Raw genomic sequence first — 24,452 nt, 5'->3', positions numbered from 1 at the left:
TCAGGGGTAACGCGCTTTTACATGCCGTGCAGGTAAGTCCGTTTACCTGGCACAGGAGGAAACAAACTGGTTTAGCCCGTCTTAAGTGAAGAAGAAAATACAGAAAACATGAACTGACCGGCATATCCTTTTAGAAGTAGAAGAAATGGAGGTATGTAACTCTCAATTTGCCAACACAAAGGGAATTATTTACTAAACCAAGAGTATGCAGGTGAGCGGAAGCATCTAAACTCCTCTACTACGCCACACATTGATAACTGGTTAAAGGCACCAAGCTGACGCTGCATAATGCATCATTAAATCAGTAAGACCTGGTTATGCATGTCGCGGGGCCAGCTCAGCTCTTCTTCTCGCAGGTCCGTGTTGGAAGCTCCATAACACGCATCGAGGTTTGGCTGTTAAAAATGTATCACGCCTCCGCAACTCACAATTGAGTGAATTAACATGTTAAAACGAGCACGTCTGCCTGAACGTCACGGATCCTTGCGCTCTATGTTTGCAAACGCCTTGATACATTTAACTTACCCAGGATCAAACAGAGCCGACTGTCCTTAATTTGAAGTCCCCAGTTTGATAAACCCAAGGTGGTTCCTCACTGCCTCCCACAGCCCTGTGAGTTAATAAGCCATTGTCTTAACGAGATTGCCAAGTGAATCCCAACAGCGTACCCAGGGGTTAAACAACGCAACAGCTGATGGCTACACGCAGCCAGGAGGTTCCCTGAAACAATAATAGGAGACCAAGAGAAGACAGATAAGTTGGGAGCCCTGCCCAGGCAAGGACCTCCCTCCGCTCTCAAACATCTGCACGTTAAAGAGGCTTCTGATAAGGAGCTGCGGGCGGGAGAGATGGGGGGGAGACGTTGACAGATCGTACGGAGGGGTCTTCATCAGCCTGACCTACAACAGAGACTGGCAAGCTCCTTCCAAACTGGTCCTTCCACCATTAATAGGTGGATTTCCCAAAAATAAACAAAGCACAATCTCTGATGTCATATAAAAGGAAGTCCCTTCATAAAACGTGTTACATTGTATCCAAGTGTTCCAATATCTGGCATGTTATTAGGAAGACGATATCATTACGTGTTTTATGATCTAAGAGTATGTTGGTTTTTTTGGTTTTTTTTAAGGAGATTAAAAGATTTCCCCACGACGTGTAAAGTACAAACACGACAATTAAGGTAAAGGACATCAAAAATATCATGTGACAACAGCGACAACCAGAAAAGAGTTAACAGAGCGGCAACAGACCAGAACCAATAAAGTTCTTTTCTAAAGAGGATATAACACAAAGAATGTTACTTTAAAGAATGTAAAGAATTGGTAATTTATTGTTTCGTTTTTAATTATTCAGCGAATTCTTTTTCCGTAACACGCACATGTACAGCCAATCAGGGCGCTTTCTCCGTCAGTTTATTTTTTTTTTCCCGGTGGCATTATTCTGTCAATTTATTTATTTTTTTTTACTTTCATTATCTAAAAAGATCATGATGTCTAAATTTTGACCATCGCTTCCCAGTTTTCTCAGGTCGCTACCACGGGTAAACAGGAACATTTGGACTTACATAAACAAAAGGTTCTTAATGGGATACAGTTTACCGTAGGGTTTTGGACCCCCATACAGTACCAGCTGTACCCCGTAACCAGCGTAGAAGAATTTTAATGGAAGAACCGAACAGATCCCCATTCCTCTATTCCATTTCAGCATCAAATCAATAAAAACCATAACCCGTCTCCTCCTACAGCCCAGCACACCAAGGACTGATGGATCATTCGGAGTCTAATGGGAACCAGATGACGGAGAGGCGGTGGGGGAGGGTGTTTGCTGATACACACATGAAAAGCATGCGAGAGCCGCAGGAAAATTCCGCGTTCCTAACGCACAGTCGAGTATCCGTGCTACAGGCGCTAAACGACTACCGCGCCCCGTGTAAAAAAAAAAAAAGACGGAATTTCAATCGATATTAAAAGACAAAAAAGAACCAAATAGGATGCGCTTTTCCTCAGTCTCGATTACAATGTTCCGTACGTCTTAGACAAAAGAACACTCATGTTAGAAGCATTAGTTTCCATGGCGACAGGCCGTTACTATGTTGGAACAAATGCACAGCAATGCTTTACAGCTGCTGAAAAACTAGCACTGGGATCCGCAGCCTCCTACACAGTACGGGGCGTCTGTGACCCCGCTATAACCTCACTCCGATCTCGTTCTCTGTCTCTTTAATATGGAAATGATTCATGAAAAAACATGAAAACACACGAAAAATTATTGAGCCTTTAGGCTGGGAACATACATGATGTAGGGCTGGCAATCACCATCAAAACGCAGATCGGCCCCGTCTAGTCTGCCCTAATCAGTCGTTGGTCTCGTCTTAGATTCAGGAGCCGTATGCCTATCCCATGCATGTTTAATACCCTCACTGTATTACCCTCTACCACTTCTGCTGGGAGGCTGTTCCACTAAACCACCGCCCTCTCAGTAAAGTAAAACTTCCATTACTTGTTTTCTATGGATGTCTTTTGGATAGAAAAAAACAAAGTAATTAAGCAGCTCTTCTAATTGGCCCTTAAAGCACAGGGGTAACTGACATCCAAAAATACGATCAGAAGTATTAGACCCCAACGAATTGATGACGTCTATCTCCTAATGTTCTTCGCCCCCTTGTGACTTGAGAAGTGATTTATGTCTCAGGGGTTTCCAGCAGCCTGGAGGGGAAGGTCTTCCCTTTCCTGAATATCTCGTGTGACCAGTTTATCTTCAGGTGGACTTCCCACCTCAACTGGCTCCTTGTATCTCTGGAAACGTAACACATCTGACCTCTCACCGCCCGTCGCTGGAAGTCACACTTGAAATCCCTGCTTCAACACAGGTGACTTCATTCAGAATCTTCTGACCAGTTGAGGTCTTCATTAGGACCATTAACAGACCCACTAGGTTGCCACCATTAGTGATTCGGTACCAAAGAAGCTTTGAGATGGACTATTAAAAGGTTAATATTTGAAGAGTTTCGGGGTCAGTGAATTTCTAAAGTCCCCAGTAGGAGGTTTACGTGCCGAGACCCCCTGGATCCCGGGATCAGTCCCGTCTTGGACCTGTGTAATAATTACTAATTTAACCATTTCTGATTTCGAGTTACTCAACTGCTCGTATGGATCCCTTATATTGGTGTATACCACCCCATGGTATATGTCACCAACATATTGTATATTAGAGAATGCAGAGGGAATGGGGCAGAAGGAACCAATAAGGGAAGATATTGAATAACCAAAACCCCCAAATGTGGGCCGACTGCTCCCCCCCCCTCCTTCCTAACCAGACGCGCCTCTCCTTCCATTCTCTCCTCTAAAAAGTCCTGAAGGGAGGTTGAAAAGTGTACCAATTTCCGATCCCCCCCACTCCCTGAAATTTGCACATTCCTTTCGAGTTATTTCAGGAGCTCTGTTAACCTCATATACATCGCCAGCCGCACAGATACAATAAAGCCGCGTGCGACTCGACGGCCTGGTGCTCGCTGTACGTGCAAAGAATATATGATGAGCGGTACTTATTAATACGTCAACGTGTAAAGCTGGGGAGCGCGTGCGCGGAAAATGGGCGCCCGGCTAATAGAGATTACAGTCTAAACTGGGCAGAGAGGCGGCAGAGATGGGACCTATGGGGTCAAATCAAGCGGTACGCAGAACAAGTCCCATGAGAGGAAAACATAACCCCCCCAGCGCTGTATACAGAAATATAACCCCCCAGCGCTGTATACAGTAATATAACCCCCCAGCGCTGTATACAGTAATATAACCCCCAGCGCTGTATACAGTAATATAACCCCCCAGCTCTGTATACAGTAATATAACCCCCAGCACTGTATACAGTAATATAACCCCCAGCACTGTATACAGTAATATAACCCCTAGCGCTGTATACAGTAACATAACCCCCCAGCACTGTATACAGTAATATAACCCCCCAGCGCTGTATACAGTAATATAACCCCCCAGCGCTGTATACAGTAATATAACCCCCAGCGCTGTATACAGTAACATAACCCCCCAGCGCTGTATACAGTAATATAACCCCCAGCGCTGTATACAGTAATATAACCCCCCAGCACTGTATACAGTAATATAACCCCCCAGCGCTGTACACAGTAATATAACCCCCCCAGGGCTGTATACAGTAATATAACCCCCCAGCGCTGTATACAGTAATAACCCTCCAGCACTGTATACAGTAATATAACCCCCAGCGCTGTATACAGTTATAACCCCCCCAGCGCTGTATACAGTAATACAACCCCCCAGCGCTGTATACAGTAATAACCCTCCAGCGCTGTATACAGTAATATAACCCCCAGCGCTGTATACAGTAATATAACCCCCAGCGCTGTATACAGTAATATAACCCCCCAGCGCTGTATACAATAATATAACCCCCAGCGCTGTATACAGTAATACAACCCCCAGCGCTGTATACAGTAATATAACCCCCAGCGCTGTATACAGTAATATAACCCCCCAGCGCTGTATACAATAATATAACCCCCAGCGCTGTATACAGTTATATAACCCCCAGCGCTGTATACAGTTATATAACCCCCAGCGCTGTATACAGTAATATAACCCCCCAGCGCTGTATACAGTAATATAATCCCAGCGCTGTATACAGTAATATAACCCCCCAGCACTGTATACAGTAATATAACCCCAGCGCTGTATACAGTAATGTTGGTCGGTGACAAAAACCTGGTTTTATCTCATTTTGCTTCAATAAACTCTCTTTATCTGCAGTCCTGGGGCCGCCGTTGCTGTCAGTCATGTGATATTTTGGGTGACTTTCCAGCTCAAACACCGCACTGAGCTGATGCTTTATGGCGATGCGTATGAATAATACATTATCAGTAAGTGTAGCGCACATCTAGATGTTTATATTAGGAGGCAAAAACTACAATTGGAAATGCGATATTCTAGTAAACTCGTTATCTGATCCTAGTGAATAAAAAGGAAACATTTCCCTATAACGTGTTGGAATCGAATTAAGAATTAACAGGCTTCATTTTTAAAAGCATTTATAACTTTCTGCACACTTTGGAACATTTTTTTTGTTGTTAGTTGCCATCTTTATTCCTGCCCCGCAATGAGCATGTTTACAGAGCTATGCCCCAATGCAGCATGGGTAAAGTAGCATGTGCTCGCATGACTGTGTGTGAGTGTTTTCGAGCGGAGTCGGGATCAAAGGCACCAGGAGGTCCTGCTCCCTTACATCATCGCGGTCTTAAAGTCTGATTTATGTCTTCAAAGTGTCTGACATTACACAGAGCTTCCACCTGCGCACACAGCACATTCCACACGTCTCATTCTACATGCCTGTGCGTGTGTGAAAGGCTCCTTCCCCGGCCCAAACGCAGCTCCTGCCTCCTCCAAGCCTCCTGACCTCATGCAGAGCCGTAAAATGAAGACCCCGCCAGCAGATCGGCCCCATTCGGCCCCCGTCTAGTCTGCCCGTTAGACTCAGACCTTAATCAGTCGTTGGTCTCGTATTAGATTCAGGAGCCGTATGCCTGTCCCATGCATGTTTAAACTCCCTCGCTGTATTACCCTCTACCGCTTCTGCTGGGAGGCCGTTGCACTTGTCTACCACCCCGTCGGTAAACTAGAACTTGTATAAACCTTAATCACTCGTTGGTATCATCTTAGAAACTCCAGTGTTGTACATGCAAGCCTCAAACAAAGCATAATAATAATCAGAAACCTCGCACACACTCACCTTAAACTGAACTTATCACCTTCTTACAACACAGCAGAATTATTTATGTTAATATTTTTTTATATGATGTAATTGATGGGATGCTCCGTAAATCTGTCTTGAAAGGGTAACTTTCACGGCTTTTACCACGAATAAGCTGATTTACAATCATATCGTATACTGTAATCTAAAGGGAGGCCGGCGGCAGCCCGTGGCAGAGCCAGCATTATCCAGTACGTTTCCCGACGTTCTCTCTCTTTCCTTACAAACATCAACAGCAATCAGCAAAGAGAAATAACTTTATGGGGCGGAATAATCATGGAGATCCCGTGGTCTGCTTTAATGACCCTTCGCCACCAGAAATGACGGCACAGAGTGTACACACAAAAAAAAAATTAATAATTGTTGCAAACACTGCTTTGTTGTAATAATACTGGAGGTTAAAACAATGTTATTTTGTATCAAAACAGATATATTTGCAGGATAAACAAATGATTTCAATACTGAGAGCCGGCTACGGTCACTTGGACCCATGAGAGACCCATTTCGGCCCCCGTCTAATCTGCCCTTTTCTCCTGCTCCAAACACTCAAACCTTAATCAGTCGTTGGTCTGGTCTTAGGGTAACCATAGAGATTACTATCCTCTAAGTACAAAAAAACCCGTTACCCGTCTTCAAAACCCCCAACATAAAAAGAAAGAAACGCAGATTTTTTAAATAAATATGGAATTCATGAATCGGCTCTATAATTGTAACGACAACGTGTTATCACGGTTTCCCATTTCTCGTCACAACACAGATACTTTGTCCTTATCGCATGTTTAGTGTATGCAGCAGAGCCTCGGGGGCACGGACGCTCTTATATGAGAAAGTCATTTGGACAAACTGATTAGTTCCTGCGAGAGAGAATCTCACCAACGCTAACCTTGAAGCAAATGTCAGAGACTTCAGATGTAACGGAGAAATCAGACATAACATGGAACGTCAGATAAAACGGAGCGTTTTAAAGGGGCACGGGGGCAAAGCTTGTACAGCAGTTTGGGATTATTACTGTATACAGCACTGGGGGTTATATTACTGTATACAGCGCTGGGGATTATATTACTGTATACAGCACTGGGGGTTATATTACTGTATACAGCGCTGGGGATTATATTACTGTATACAGCGCTGGGGGTTATATTACTGTATACAGCGCTGGGGGGTTATATTACTGTATACAGCGCTGGGGGGTTATATTACTGTATACAGCGCTGGGGGGTTATATTACTGTATACAGCGCTGGGGGTTATATTACTGTATACAGCGCTGGGGGGTTATATTACTGTATACAGCGCTGGGGGTTATATTACTGTATACAGCGCTGGGGGGTTATATTACTGTATACAGCACTGGGGGTTATATTACTGTATACAGCGCTGGGGGTTATATTACTGTATACAGCGCTGGGGGTTATATTACTGTATACAGCGCTGGGGGGTTATATTACTGTATACAGCGCTGGGGGTTATATTACTGTATACAGCGCTGGGGGTTATATTACTGTATACAGCGCTGGGGGTTATATTACTGTATACAGCGCTAGGGGTTATATTACTGTATACAGCGCTGGGGGTTATATTACTGTATACAGCACTGGGGGTTATATTACTGTATACAGCACTGGGGGTTATTTTACTGTATACAACGCTGGGGGGTTATTACTGTATACAGCGCTGAGGGTTATATTACTGTATACAGCGCTGAGGGTTATATTATTGTATACAGCGCTGGGGGTTATATTACTGTATACAGCGCTGGGGGGTGATATTACTGTATACAGCGCTGGGGATTATTACTGTATACAGCACTGGAGGTTATATTACTGTATACAGCACAGGGGGTTATATTACTGTATACAGCGCTGGGGATTATTACTGTATACAGCGCTGGGGGTTATATTACTGTATACAGCGCTGGGGGGTTATATTACTGTATACAGTGCTGGGGGGTTATATTACTGTATATATATTTTTTTTTTTTTTCCCATGGCACTTACTCTAAGATTTTGCCACTTTATTCCCTATAAACAGCTCACATCCTAAAGCTTCCGGTGTCGGAATTCCACAGGTTCAGCCAATACATCTACAGCATCTCATGGCAGCCGCAGACGAGCCCCATACACAGAAGGATTAACATCACCGTGGCCAGTTAACAAAGATCCCCACTGTTTTTAAGGACGCTGCAGCGTTTAGCAGACGGCCTCCTCCCTATGGCTTAGTCCTTGGCACGGATCGAGTCATCAGCTATGTGTTAAGCAGCACGGAGATTAATCATGCGCAGGAGACGGGGGGTGCAGAATCGCAGGGTAGGCTTCATCTATGTATCCTGCAGTGCTGGGGAACCATAGGCTCGGTGGAGCTGTACGATACACGGAGTAACCCTTATCAACCGGTGACAAAATGACAAGAAACAGCCCCAAAGAATTCATTCTCCGGAGATATAATGTATCCATTCTCAGCGTAATATGACCTCAAAGAATATTTCATGTCCCAAAGACCAACGCCGGGGGAATCTCCTCGCCAGTTTCTCAGCTTTTAACACTTGGCGCTAGACATGCTCTGCCCACATAACCTCCAAAAAACCCACATTTTTCATTATTTATGGATTTATGTGCAAAAAGTGAATCCAGTGCCATGTTTCTGACGTTGTCCGATCGCCAGCGGAAAGGTCCCATCATGAGCAACGTTCCCTCTTTAAACTTTTCACCAAAGTTTCAGACCTCCTCGTTTTGGTGCATTTCTACTCTGTATCACGCAATCCACTATAAAGCCGCGTTGTGGGGGTAAATAATTCCTCCTGTGGCACCTGCCAATGCCCTAGCTGGATGGAGGACCGGCGAAGAGAGCAGGTACCACCAACTCTCATTAGACCCTATGGGGGGATATGGAGTCGCTGCTGCTATCTAGGGCAGGATCTTTGTGTTGGTAGACGTGAAACAGCTTGTACCCTTATTGTGTCGCCCGAAGCTCTGTGCCGGGGGTATTAAACCAAAGCGAAGGAAGGGGGCGAGTAGAGGAAGTGATCTCTGTCCAGCTTAAAACCGAGAAACCTAAACTTCCTGAATGCCGACGATGCGGGAAACACGATCTTTAACTCTTTATTCGCTTGTCAAATCCGACAATATCGATTAAAAATATTGACTGCTAATCACCACCACTTTCTTCAAAATGTGTTCCCCCCACATCTTTTTTTACATGATAGGATGAGTATGTGCCGTCTAAGAGATATGGCGGCCCCCCTACACTATCCGTGGCCCTAACGCTCCATTAGTCCCGCCCCGGGTCTTTATACAAAGAACTATACAGACTACAAACTACAAATATGTTTCATGGGGGGGGTAAAACAAACCTTTTTACGACCTAAGTGGTTATTGCCTAGTGCCAGACCTCCCAGAAACCCCGCTAAACAGCTGCCTGGAGCGCAGCGGGGGTCGCGTCCCACTCCCCCCCCTGGGGCAGAAAAGTTAATAAAACCTGAGCGCGACTCATTTGGAGAGCCAGATTACCTCTCCCGCTAACCCAGAGGAGACGTGACCGTCCTGCGGGGTCTTTCAACCAAACTTAACTGCACAGGGCGCTGGGTCGGTTACCCAAATGCCCCTTGGGGGTAAAAGTAAAGGATGAGGCCAGGGACGCTTTGATTGCAAACCTACAAGATGAGAAAAAGAACAAGTAATTCCTTCCCGTTCTCACTTAAGTGTTTGGCGTCTGGAAATAACATTTGGAGAATACACGTCATGCGCGCTCTCACGCTCATCCACCGTGCGCTTTCACCGTCCTCTCCTCACCTGAAGCTCCAGCTCTCCACCTTTCACGGGCATTCTGGATTTTCAAGATGACAACGCTTTGAATGGCTTAATTGTTTAAGTACACACTCGTAACGCGGCTAATTGTCTCGTTAAAGCGGACCTGTCGAGGTCTAAAAATAACCGCCGGGGTTTTATTTCCCAAGAGAAACCGAGTGAGATTTTTTTGTTTTTTTAAAGAAAAAAAAAAGGATAAATGTAAAATTCCTTGTGCGTTCTGGCAAACGATCATCGAGTCTGAGATCCAAATTCATCTAGAAGGGATGTCGCCGGACTACGTTGTTAACGGTTGGCAACGTGGATTTGGACTCAAACCAAAAAATTTCTTGAAACCATCACAAATTCATCAAACCCAAAAAGTCTATATTTTTTTTTGTCCATGTAAATGTCTAGAAAAGGGTCCACTGTGCTGCCCGTTATGGAGAAACCTTTCCAGGGACAGATGCCTATGTGGTTCTTTGACCCAAGAGCTTACAATCTATGCCTAACTCCAGTGCACTTCAAAGCCATAGCAACAGAATCTGTTGGCAGATCGGCCCCCATCCGGCCCCCGTCTAGTCGTCCGTTTCTCCTGCTGTAAAGACTCAAACCTTAATCAGTCGTTGGTCTCGTCTTAGATTCAGGAGCCGTATGTCTACCCCATGCATGTTTAATACCCTCACTGTATTACCCTCTACCACCTCTGCTGGGAGGCTGTACATTGCACATCCTTCTCCCATTTCCACCTAGACGTCGGGCGTTATGCTGCCGCTAGACGAAGTATCAAATGACTTTTAAAAACGGAGACCCAATCATTTTCCTGTCAGTCTTTTTTAAATTTATTTAATATTATTCACCGATGATACGTTCCAGCCTCTCACGATAACAGTGTTGTCCATCCGCCCAGCAAGCCCTTTCCCGATGGGGTTGGCTATCACTTGGGGCAGAATGGAGCTGTGCTTTTGAACCGGTGACCTCGGGGTGACACGACGCGTTTCCCCCCCAGAGCCAGTGACTCACGGGCTGGTCCCCCCGACTTCAGACTCATTTTTCTCATGACTTTCCTTGTGTTCTGTCATTAATCAGCCTTTTGCCTCTGGATCCATCACATCCCATTTTACGTGATCCCCTTTGGCCTGCTTTGAATTATTTTAGCGAAAAAGAATCTCTGCAGCCAGAACCGCACAATCCTGCTTCAAATTACCCAAAATGCAGAGGCCCCCGCGGGCTTCAAACGGAACGTCAAACACACATGGAATGAGCTCACGAGGAGGCATATGGGCCACCTACACCCCTTATCGGCTCATGTAAAGCCCCTGGCCTGTTTAAAAATCCGTATGTTTCTTCTGTATGACATCACTGCGTTCATACGGGATCCATACGGTATTCTGAAGTCTCTCTGTTACCCCTTTTCATGGTAACGTAGAAGAAGGAAAACAAAATTCCAAAGAGATCACTCAGCCCAGGCAGGCAGACCGGATGGGCCGAATGGGGCTTATTCTGTATACAGTAATATAACTCCCCAGCGCCGTATACAGTAATATAACCCCCAGCACCGTATACAGTAATATAACCCCCAGCGCTGTATACAGTAATATAACCCCCAGCACTGTATACAGAAATATAACCCCCAGCACTGTATACAGAAATATAACCCCCCAGCGCTGTATACAGTAATATAACCCCAGCGCTGTATACAGTAATATAACCCCAGCGCTGTATACAGTAATATAACCCCAGCACTGTATACAGTAATATAACCCCCAGCACTGTATAGTTATACAGACTATCCCAGCTCAAACACCACACTGAGCTGATGCTTTATGGCAATGCTAATGAAGTCTTGTCTTCAAAAGAGTAGTAACTTTGCCCAAAGTTAGACTGTTATGGCCGTGTGGAGAGAGTCGGCACAGACGAGACCCGGTTACAATGTGACAATACAGGAAAAACGTACCCTGTATACAAAACAATCCCGATGCTTTTCTGCCCAAACGGAGCGAGTAAAACCAGTTTGCGGTCGCAAAGCTCAAAATTCTTTAAACGAAGGACTTTCTCTCCGTCTCGAAGCGGTTTAGCGTTTAACATAAATTATTTCAAATCAGAATAATATTAAAATGTGTTAATACAATAGGAGTGCTTTCTGCGCAGGGTTCGCTAGACTACCCTCCCCCAGAGCTGACTAGCGGTAGATAAAGGGGCAAATAAATATGGGGGGGATTTTGCGGAATCCTCAATGGCGTTGGAAAGGAGCCCCACGAACATTTAAAGGGACCTTACAGCTATTATATGCGTTAAAGTGTATATGACGGCCGGAGCCGAGCCCCCCACTCAGATTATAATAGCCCCCCACTCAAGCAAACCATCCTTTTAAATTGCCCGTAAAATCTTTAATTACCCTCCGTCTTTGTTCTGAGAATTTGAGTGCTGATGGGGGGTTTTGTAGATTTGAATTGATTTATTTTTTTTTAATTAAAGACAATTTGGGTTTTTTTCTGCTTTTTCCCCTTTTTTTGATGGGGGCTCCCCCCCCAACCGGTCCGCTAGGATGAGGAAACTGGTATACGGGGCGTTCCTCTCGCTTGGCGCTCTTTGCAGCGAGACAGATGCCTGGAATAGACTGGAAGTGGAAACATTAAATGTATCCCGCGACAGATGTGGTTATCAGATTTCCTAACCGGGCGCTTAGAGAAATCTCTGCGTAACGTCTCGCCAGGTTACCCAAAATCCGCTTAAAGGTACCGTGAGCAGCAGCTGTCCCGCCATGTCTTAAAGGGTATCAAGTTATAAAGGGGGCTTTTAACGTTTTACCCCGGAGTCGAAGAATAACTTTCCATCAAAAAGGTCCCCTGCTGGCCAAACTATTTAATGGTTAAAAAGATTTAAAACGAAGTTATACCCCAGCCATCATATGTACGTTAATGCATATGGCGGCTTAGCAAAAGAGTGTGGGGGGGGTTCTACATACGGTGCACCCTGTATGGAAAATGCTCCCATTGATTTCAATGGGAGCATTTTCCTGCCATTGATTGGCTGCTTCAAGCAGCCAATCAGTAGCAAGAATAGCTTTACTGTGCTGGCAACTTTTTTTTGTAGAATGCGAATGAAACTGGCTGCAAAGTGGGGGTGTCGGGGGACATTTAAAGGCCCAAGGTACAGGGGTTGGGCATCTGTAGCCCTTAAACTATCTTCATGCCACCAACTGGAAATGGATCATAGGAATTATAGTCAGCCAACACCCGGAACACAATAGTTAGATACCCGTTATTATTATAATTAGTTATCACGACAGATAACATGTAACAGACAGATGTAATTGCAGGGGGAACGTTCACCGTTACACGAAATTACAGTTTTTCCTCAAATGAGTTCAAAGCAATAAAACCAGAGATAAGAAGCTAATTACTAATTAGAGTCTAAGATCCGTCTGCGAATCTTCCAACCAGCTCCCTGCGAGCAGAACCGCGCGCGTCCTAATTAACGATTTCCCACCGGAGCTGCCGCGCGATCCTCGTTACTCGTTGAGGATTTTATTATTATGTATCGATTTAGATAGCGCCCTCCTATTCTGCGGTGCTGTACAGTGGGCAGTGATGGGAGTTGTAGCGCGGAACAAAGTACATAGGCGGAACTATTTTTGACGATCGTCCGATGCTGAAAAATAACGTGTGAATTTTTTAATATTTAGAATAATTGGAGGGTTTTTACACAAAGTTTTGAATATTTTTATTACGTGAAAAATATAAATAAAGAACTTTATTCGAAAGTTACATATGAATGTGTATACTGCGAGGGTATTAAACATGCATGGGATAGACATACGGCTCCTGGATCTAAGACGAGACCAACGACTGATTAAGGTTTGAGTCTTTACAGCAGGAGAAACGGGCGACTAGACGAGGGCCAAATAGGGCCGTCCTGACGGTAGAGTCGAGGTTTCTGTGTTTTTAATTCAATTATTCAGCTAAGCCGGTAATTATAACGTGTGCGTCCTAACGCTATGTTTACATAACACACACATCCGCGTTGGCACACACAGGGTCTTTTACCCAGTAGAAGCCAGCAATTAGCGTTATATGTTGGCCACGTCGGATCACGCGCCGCTCCAGCAGCGTGTAAAGCACCAGGCACTTAAATCCTGCGGTGACGGCCCCCGGCAGTGAAGAGGTTAAGTTACTCGCACAATCCAGCGCTTTTCGGAAAGTTTGTAAATTTACAAGAATTAAAGACAAATGAACGTTGAGCAACGAAGAAAATCAACATCTGCCGGGGGGGGGGGGCAGCAGTGGCATACGATCTCCGACTGGGGCCGCATGCCAGAGTTTTAATGAGTCCACGTTTGAAAGAGAAGCATTTGCCTAAACCCTCGAATCAGCCTAAAGACCGCTAATCCTTTAATAGCCCCCAGAAAACATAAAGGGAACCAAGTTCGCCGTGATCATTAACCATGCGCGGAGAGGGCTTAAAACGCCCACCGGAACAAGTCACAGAAAGAGCGGCTCTCTAGCCAGGGCCAGCCACAAAGCCGCGCTGATTGCTCTGCCTCGATAAACCGGGAAAGGAACAGCGGGACCGGCGCTTTCCCTGAGAAACGCGTCGGGACAGCGGGGATTAGGAGCAGCGATAAGAGGTTTCGTGATGTTAAAGGGACATTCCGGTCATCACATGTACCGTAACGCTAAAGACCCCCTTACATGTTTATTATATTAAAGATCTGTCCCAGCCGTGCGGAAGGTGTGATGAGCCAAACACATCTACCGGCCCATGATATATTTGCCAACCCCAGCACTGTATACAGTAATAACCCCCAGCGCTATATACAGTAATATAACCCCCCAGGGCTGTATACATTAATAACCCCCCCAGCACTGTATACAGTAATATAACCCCCCAGCGATGATGTTGTCAGTCATGTGATATTTTGGATGACTTTCCCGGATCAAACACCACACTGAGCTGATGCTTTATGGCAATGCTAATGAAGTCCGTTCCTCCATAGACTTTCATTAGCCAGGATTAGCCATTTACCTATTCCTCCAAAAATATGTTTTTTAGCAAAATGATGTTTTATGCATACATTATTTTTAATATTCAGAAGGTTGTAACGGATATGTATTCCTGCACCAACGTTCTAAGTACGTTTTGATTTTGGTGAAGGATTATCCTTGTTTATTTGTAAGAGCGCCAGCTCTCAGGCAAACATTAATCTGTCCACCAACGTCAGAATCGCTTTCCAAACACACACACTGCCAGCTGAACTCTGTGCACATTGTTCAGTGGCCTCTGGCCCTCTTTCCAGATATTAATTTTTTTTGTTTAAAAGTAGCTATTTTAAGGATTTCCTTCTCAAAGGTAACTTTGGAGGCTTGTTCCTTCCCATTAGAACACATTAATTTATGTAAGAACATCCTGCTTTTGAAAATATTGGCTACTTCCTACGGCGCTTCCTCCAAAAATAGCCATTGCCGAGTTACCTCTCCAACATCCTAAACTTGTTTCAATTAAAAAGATTAAATATCTAAATTGCCTTTGTTTATATAAAGCAACCCCCCCTTTTAAATTACAGACAGGTAAGCCTTTCTTCCCGGCACCTGTGGGATTAAAACAATCAAGTCTAAAAAACTCTCTTGCACTATTACTACTCTGAATAGATTATTCCTTTTCTCGTGAATTCCCCTCCCCTGAGGAGCAGAGATGGCTTGGGGTAGAGCTGTTAAGGATGGCTTTACCTTAAAAAGGAATGGAAACGAGAAGATAAGGCATGGGTGGAGCTAAACCAACTAGTGTGGTGACACGCCCCTGAGGATCCTAATTAAAATGATAGTTTAAAACTGAACCTCTATGTGGTTTGAAACTTAATTCACAAGGTTCATAAAGCTGTCGGAGTTTTAAGATTTCTGTACTAAACATTTCATAAAGTGTTTAACTTTGTTTATTACTGGCAACGCGTGAACATTCAGCCGGCATTGTCTGCTGTCTCGGAGTTTTGACGTTTCTCTCACAGGAATTGGAGGATGAAAGGGTTCACGGAACAAAGTTTAGTTTTAAATGTTTCATCAAGAATGATGCATTCCGAGAGTCCTCTCAGTTTCATGAGCGTCTCGGGGTATGGACAATGTTATACACATCCAACATATGTTTAATATTTTCCACCGGAGCCAGGAACTGTACAGATCTTGGCTTGTCATGAAGTCCGACTGAGCTCTTTGGCTTGTACATGCTCCGAGCTAGCCTGTTTCTTTTTATGGAATACACATTATATGAAAGTTAACAATTTTCTTTTTATTTGAAAAAATTTAATTATTTTCTTAAATTTTTAATTATATATTATATTTATTATTTTTTTACCATGAACCCTTATGTTCAGACCTGTTGGAAATCATTGTAGGCAGTCATATGTACTATTATGGTGGCCTTCCCTTATGACTGTGCATGGTAGTGCTAATAAAGTCCTGTTTAACTAACGAAATCATTCTTTCCATAGAGTCAGATGGTCCTTCTGGGTGATTAAGACAGAGCCATTCTATCGTTAAGAAAATAATTTAAAAAAACTGGCGGAAGTTTCCCTTTAATTATGATGGAAGCGCACCTTTGAAACACGAAACTGCTATAAGACCCAACAGGAAGTTAGGAGTGCAACGGAAAACATCTTCCCCCACCAAGTAATACTAATGAGTGGTAATTTCAAATATCATTGTTATAAGAAGTGGGATTTGTTTTAGACATATAATGAAAATTCTGTCCCTTTTCTCTTTTGTCTTAAATGTGAAGATAAATTATGTTTGTTTTTACTTCTAATGCCACTAAAAATCATTATCCCCAATAGCCAATTAATTTTATCAAATATCACCCTAAAAATAAGTGGTATTGTACTTAATAAAAATGATTTTTTTATGTATTTTGTATTTATTTCTGGTGCATGTTTTTTTATCCCACCCAGTACTCTGTATACTTCCTCCTTTCCCTGTAACTTGTTGGAATAGAATATATAAAATATACAAAAAAAAACAACCCAGATTTCATTCTTTTTACGAAATCCGCTTATTGTATTACAAATATGTGCTTGAGCAACACTTTCAAGGGAAATGACCCCGCCGGTCATCGCATTTCGAGGGGGAAGCATAGCATTGTGTACACACACACACACACACACACACACACACACACACTCCTCCGGAGAGCAATGTATTCTGGGTCCCAAGGGGCTGCCTATTCATCATTCTAAATTGAGCCCCTGTAGTGTTAGAAATAAGAGGCAAGCAGAGTGGAAAGAGAGGGTTATAGACAACAAAGAGAGAGACGGGTGGGAGGTAGATGGAGACATCACAGCAACGCAAACAGTGGGGTCTCAGGTGGGCAAAAAGAGACATCTGTGAGGAGAGGCAAATACACAACAAGATAAGAGATTTAGGGACAGTATTTAGTATTAAAGGGACAGAATATAAGAAAAGAGTGAAATATACTAAGTTACAAAAACGTAACAGCTTAAAGAAGAGAGAGAGGGGATGGGAGAGAAGAGAGAGAGGGAATGGGAGAGAGAGAGAGAGACATTTAAATACATAAAGGGATTTAATAGAACAGGAGAGAAGTTTATCTCAAAGGAGGAGAAAAACAAGAGACAAGAATCTAACACTAGAGGATCAGAGACTGAGATGGAATGGAAGAAAGTTTTGTTTCGCTGAGAGGGGTGGTGGATAGGTGGAATAACCTCACAGCAGAAGTGGTAGAGGGTAATACAGTGAGGGGATTAAACATGCATGGGATAGACATACGGCTCCTGAATCTAAGACGAGACCAACGACTGATTAAGGTTTGAGTCTTTACAGCAGGAAAAGGGGCGATTTGTCTAAAGGGGCCGATCTGCCGGCAGGTTCTGTGTTTTTTATAAGTGGGACACAGATTAGTAGTTACAATGGGACCAAAATTTTATTGGGGATTTTTTCCCCCAACGTCAGTTTTGGTTGTGAAGTTAATTAAAGGGAATAATACCCAAAATATGAAGGTTTAGGAGGTTGGAGAAAGGGCAAAGGGCAACGAGAAAAAGCGAAAGGTGTCGGAATTTATTCGTAAAATCTAACAGCGAAGTGGTTAAGATGTAAGATGATTTTTTTGGGGGGGGGTCTCGGTCTCCATGCGCGGACAGCCTGCACGCCCCAGTGTAACATTTTCCAGATGTGGGAGACAGAAGCAGACTTGTTCCATGCTCGCTGGAAGCTAAGATTGCCCGGAGATAATTTGGAATTCCTGAACGAGGGCCAAAGTCTGCCTATAGACCGTTGGAAGACACGTTACAGCGAGGGGGGGCGGGGGGTCGAAAAAATGGAGCAAACCCCAAAAAACAACGATTACAGCATCTATGATTGGGGCAGGTAGAACGCTAATTACCCTCCACCCCCTCTATAATGTTATGCGAATAATAAACAGGCTAAGAACGGGGTAGTAATCGCCCAGCCGAGACCAATTACGCGGCTCGCCCTCATCTGAATCCCCATTACAGACGGAAAGGAGCCTCGATGCAAAACGCGCCGGGGTACATTTCGACCCCTCCATTTCTTTCCCGGGGGTAAAAAAGTTATGTATATTAGTTTATTGCCATAACGTATGCGGCTAATCTGGCCAATAACTAATAAAAAAAATGATTTTATGTTTCCCATACATCCCAAGTGTCCCTGTTTCGTAAATCCAGTCCCTCATTGGAACCCAAATTTTACGATTCTTTAAGGGTTGACGTTATATTTGATACAAAATATTTGAGTATATCCTTAAAATAGAAATTAGTTATTGTTTGCCAAACATTAGAATCTAAAATGTGATTTATTGGCTAATTATCTAATAATTATTATATAATTTATTAGGTAAAAGAAAATTGTACCCATAATTACAATAGACATAGCGCTTGTGAATCAGCATGTGAATTCCAGAGACCCCCCAGGAGATTCTGATGGATCCCTGATTATTATTTAGCCTAATGTGTTAAAAATGAAACAAAAGGGGGAGAAAAAGTACATGTTTTCATGGCATTAAAGGGCGTATCGAAAGGGGGCCGCTCTCGTAAAGTGAACTTTGCCCCGAGATATGGAGTGAGTGTTAAGTCACCCGTACGCCTCGTTGCGGCATATATACCAGGCGTCCAGGGGGGCCGATCACGGCAGGATACAGAACAAATCGTTTGAAGCGATCTATAGCCTGTTGAGATTAAAGGTCGCTGTACAAGAATAGCACCCGGCGCCGGACAATGGGGGGGGGGTACTCCGCACACACGCAATCCCCACCCTCGCAAAGCATTCTCAAGGTGTTAATAAAAGCTTTTCTTACCGCGATTCCCACCACAGGTAACATATTTACGCCCGCCATAAAACATTATTGCTTCCCGATAAGGAGGATCCGCCGCTCGCTCGCGTTCTAAGCTGATTACGTTTCTGTGGCGCAGACCTGGCTTACAAACCGGTCCCACTTTTTACATTACGTGTTATATTACATGGAACGTCAATTCCTTTCATTCTATAAAAAGAAGCAAAATATATATTTCTGGACTCTGCAGGTTAGAGGTGGAAATTTTCTCTTGGCTCCCTGTTGATTATTTGTACATCAAAGAGGATCTCCCAGCAGTTTGTTTTATTCCTCGATTTTAAAATACATTTTCAAAAATATTGCTCTGCATATCAGCCGTTTGTATGATTCTCTCTCTGTTATCTGAGCCCCGATCTACTAGACAAACACCCCGACTCCTTATCATACTGCCTGTGGGGAACAATAGAATGGCTCGGTCTTAATCAACCAGTTGGACTCCCTGACTAATGGAAGTCTATGGAGGAAAGGACTTCATTAGCATTGCCATAAAGCATCAGCTCAGTGTGGTGTTTGAGCCGGGAAAGTCATCCAAAATATCACATGACTGACAGCAACGGCGGCTCCAGATCTGCAGATAAAGGGGGTTTATTGGGGCAAAATGAGATAAAACCAGGTTTTATTACTGTATACAGCGCTGGGGTTTATATTACTGTATACAGCGCTGGGGGTTATATTACTGTATACAGCGCTGGGGGTTATATTACTGCATACAGCGCTGGGGGGTTATATTACTGCATACAGCGCTGGGGGGTTATATTACTGTATACAGCGCGGGGGGTTATATTACTGTATACAGCACTGGGGTTTATATTACTGTATACAGCGCTGGGGGTTATATTACTGTATACAGCGCTGGGGGGTTATATTACTGTATACAGCGCGGGGGGTTATATTACTGTATACAGCGCGGGGGGTTATATTACTGTATACAGCGCTGGGGGTTATATTACTGTATACAGCGCTGGGGGGGTTATATTACTGTATACAGCGCTGGGGGTTATATTACTGTATACAGCGCTGGGGGTTATATTACTGTATACAGCGCTGGGGGTTATTACTATATACAGCGCTGGGGGTTATATTACTGTATACAGTGCTGGGGGTTATATTAATGTATACAGAGCTGGGGGTTATATTACTGTATACAGCGCTTGGGGTTATATTACTGTATACAGCACTGGGGGTTATTACTATATACAGCGCTGGGGTTATATTACTGTATACAGCGCTGGGGGTTATATTACTGTATACAGCGCTGGGGGTTATATTACTGTATACAGCGCTGGGGGTTATATTACTGTATATTTTTTAGTAAAGATTTACCAGTTAATTGGTATCATTTTTTTCCCGAATCTTCTCATTAAAGCGCTGTTATAGCTCGGTAGAGTTTCTGCGCTCTCGAGTCGTACAAAATCGCTTGCGCTCTCCAACTTTCTCTCTGTTTCGCGTCTCTGCTCATTATTGTAGTAGGTGGAAGGTAATTATGCTTTCCGAAGCAAGCGGTGATTAGTGCCTGTCGAATTCTGCCACAACTTGCCATATACGCCACAGTCTTTAATTACTACCCTCTGGTTAATTAACCCCCTCTGCGGCATTCAGGGGCAATTAAAAGTACCATCTAAAAAAAAGACCTGATCTTCTCCCGATCAGCCATGTAACCCCCTCGTGGGACACGGGTGAGACTGTCCTGAACCCCAAGGATTATGCATCCGAACCACAAGAACAAATTGAGATGAAGGTTTGTTAAAGGAGATGGCGGCTCCATCCACCGGACACGTCCCCATTTGGAAAGAGTTAAGTACTCACAAAATTAAATCCTACAAGTGAAATCCGTCTCTTGCGTCATTCGACCCTCACCGCGGCGGTTAAAAATTCATTAATGAGAGGAGATCGGTATTATGTCTCTGCCTTAATTAAAGAGGTCCATGGAACGGCATTTTAAGTAGTCATGTCATTTGGTAAATGACATGGCTAAATGACAAAGGGGACCTTCGTCCACGGAATCCGACGCAACTCGTCTTTCACTCTCCGCAATGGCAGTGAAACTCAACCTTAAATTTTTAATTTGCCCATGAAATATTCAGCCGCGTGGATAATTTTTCTGGAGTTAAATGCCATTAATGGTTTCCATTTGGAAAGCACAAAGACTCGGGGTCTCACAGTATTGGCTCTACTCGTATCCCGTTATGCACTTACGGTAGATATTCAAAAATTCTAATGAGATCAGAATTACTATTCCTCAGGTCTTAAGTAGCATACCTAAGTATGCTCCGCTCTTCCCTATTGGGATCACGTACCCTTATGCGTTTGGCTTCGGCCATTGGTGAGCATAGCATACCTAAGTATGCTCCGCTCATCTCTGTTGAGGACACATGACCTTGGCTGTGGCCATTGGAGAGCATAGCATACCTAAGTATGCTCCACTCATCTCTGTTGAGGACACATGACCTTGGCTGTGGCCATTGGAGAGCATAGCATACCTAAGTATGTGTTTGTATCTGTTAGGATCACATAACCTTATGCTGTTGGCTTCGCCATTGGTGAGCATAGAATACCTAAGTATGCTCCGCTAATCTCCATTGTGGCCAATGGAGAGCACCCGTACCAGTAATTTCGGCTACCTAGTGGTTAAATCCTCCCCTTTTTTTTTTTTATATAGCATCTTATTTCAGGAAATCGATGAAATGAACGGAATCTTGTAATGTGCGTTTACTCAGCATGGAGCCAGAATGAATGATAGTTTTGTATCACAGCTGAATGAAACATGCCTGGGAATGGCTCTTGGACGGAGAAGACACAAAGTCGCTCAGAAAACAAAAAAGATTTACAACCCTCCGAGTCTGTCTTTCAAGGAACTCGCCAACGGATGAGAACAAAGAAGCTCCCCAACATATATCAGTCAAGTGCACTTCTATCAGTCGTTGTATGAACTCCCAGAATCCTTTATGTGACCGCGAACAAAGGTGATTCTTAAAACTTGAGACAGCAGACGATCAGGCTGCGCCATCGAGGTGATCGGAGCCCAACGGTGTCTACAATATAGCATTCCATATGGTCCATTAAAAATGAAACCAGGGAAAACAACAACAAAAAAGACATTTCTAGACTTTCTAAGGCGAGACGATTCATCCGAACTGCAAGCAAAACCAATTCTTATTAATGAATAATTATTATGAAAAAGAGACGCAGCAGAATCCGGTTCATTTAGACCCAGAATTTGCCATATTTTCTTTAAAGAAACTTTCACATACGTGTCAAACAAAAGAGGTAAATTCAGACTAGGTGCGGCTCGCTTTGTCTGTCATCGTATTCCCTCTTCGTTTACCTATAAGCGAACCATAAAAAGTGATTTTCTTTACTTCGACAGCTATAAAAAGACGGCCGCGTTTGAGCTGAAAATTACAATAAAGTCTATAACAAAAAATACCCTGTATATATATAATTATATATATATATTATATATATATATATACACACAGGATATTTGTATTATATATAGGATATTTTTATTATATATATAGGGTATTTTTATTATATATGGTATTTTATTACATATGTATATATAGGGTATTTTTATTAGATATATATAGGGTATTTTTATATGTTTATATATATATATATATATATATATGTAAAGCAAAACAGAGGAGGGAAAAAAGGAGATTTGAAAATTTCTGCTTGTCTGATTTTTTAGAATTTGGTGCCAATCAGCTCCATTTAACCTATTAAACATGCCAGGGTTTTTAGTTCACTTGCGCCCTTGGAGGGACTTGCCTGTTTAAATCATGACAGAGCCCTTTTTTCCCCTTCTTTGCAGACAGAAGAGACTGACAGGCGGTTACACCAGGCAATGCTACAGGGAAATAAAGAAAAAAAAAAAAGACAAAAAAATAAAATAACACAAGAGGGGGGAAAGGGAGATAGCTAAATTGAAGGCACCGATCCCATTTAGAGCCGTACAATCCCGCAGATAACAAAATTTATGGCGCATTGTGGGAAATTGACAGGTCTGAAATGCCTTTAACCAATCACATTATTCGGCTGCCGCTTTCTATGGCGCGAGGTGGAGAATTTTTCCAGACCACTATAAAGTCAAATAAAAATAAAAAAAAGCAGATAGACAATAGTCTTTATGAATCTGTCTATATATCAGCACTAAAACTTTCATCCGATCCTCAAGTGTGACATTTCCCAGACAAATAACTCCAATGATGCCCAGGCGGAAATCAAAAGGGCCGCTAAAGACAAGGAGAGCCTTGTATTAAAGCTGCGGAGATAAGTCACTGTCTCAAATAAGAGGGGGGGGGAGGATATTACAAGGGTCTTCCAGCAAAATGACATAAATTCAGACTCGGGTCTCGAAAGCTGACCTTGAGTCTCTTCTTTTTTAGCAATTGCGGGAAATTGAGGGGCAGCGGCGGGAGCAAAAAAATGATCCGAAGAGACAAAAAGTTGGGTTGACTCTAGAGAATTTAAGACTTGATTCTAGAGGATTAATGGACATAAATAAATCTTTTCTTATGGAGGGCGGAAAGCTAAACCACACAAGGGGCAACTAATTAAAGAGATGAGACAGAAGAGCAATAGACGAGAGAGAGAGGTGTCCAAGAAAAGTGCAAACGAAGAGATGGGGGGGGTAGTTTCAACAAGAGGACTTCTCTAGCCGACTAGAACATGATATTCCTCCGGGTTCCGTCCAGTTACGATGTATTTATCCTGCCCCACGGCCATCTTATCGCACTTTCTATTTTCACAACTAATAAGGATTCACAAAGCTAAAAATGTCATCATTCCGGAGGGCATTTACAAAAAAAAAATGGTGGAAATATCAAAGCGTTTAACCCTTTCTCTCTACATCTTCCGATCTACCCCAAGACGGAGACGTCAAACGACGGCAAAAAGTATATACAACGTCAACAGTTAAAACTTCCACGCATGTTATGACTCCTCCTAAACAGGTTATGAAGGAGGCCACATCATTTTCTGATTCTATTTTTCAAAACAGAATCAAAAGCAAAATGGGATTCGACACAGGGACGCTTAAATAAAAATGGCTGACCTGCGAGCTATTATTAAAAGAGTGCAGCGCGTCAGACGAGATGTTTGTGTAAAAACACAATTATACCTTTTTTTGGAACTTTGCTTTCTTCCCGGCAGACAGAACCAGACTGAAGCAAAGAGATGTGGTCGCTATTTCCGTATTCCAGGAGCCATGTAGAGTGTTCTGCGTGATGTTTTATGGAAGTATGAAAAGAGTTTATAGTTAATAAGACACTTGTCTACCCTACAATAGACTAGCGAGAGACAGGGAAGGGAAAGAAAAGAGCGAGAGAGATCGGAGGCAGTTTGTTGGGGCAATTCGACTTTGCGATCATTCTACAATCAGAACAATCCATATCTTCTCTCCAAGTCCAAATGAAACACATTTATCTAGAAAACAGGGGCCGGGCGACAAGTTTTTAAGAATCATATTTTTATGCTCCATAAAAATGGAGGGAGGTATCCGCTGGTATCTCAATAAAAACGTACAAGAAATAAGAAG

The sequence above is a fragment of the Sceloporus occidentalis genome, unplaced genomic scaffold (assembly GCF_023333645.1).
Source record: "Sceloporus occidentalis isolate IW3139 unplaced genomic scaffold, rSceOcc1.0.p SCAF_127, whole genome shotgun sequence".
In the NCBI taxonomy this organism is placed as follows: domain Eukaryota; kingdom Metazoa; phylum Chordata; class Lepidosauria; order Squamata; family Phrynosomatidae; genus Sceloporus; species Sceloporus occidentalis.
This window is presented reverse-complemented; position numbering follows the sequence as displayed.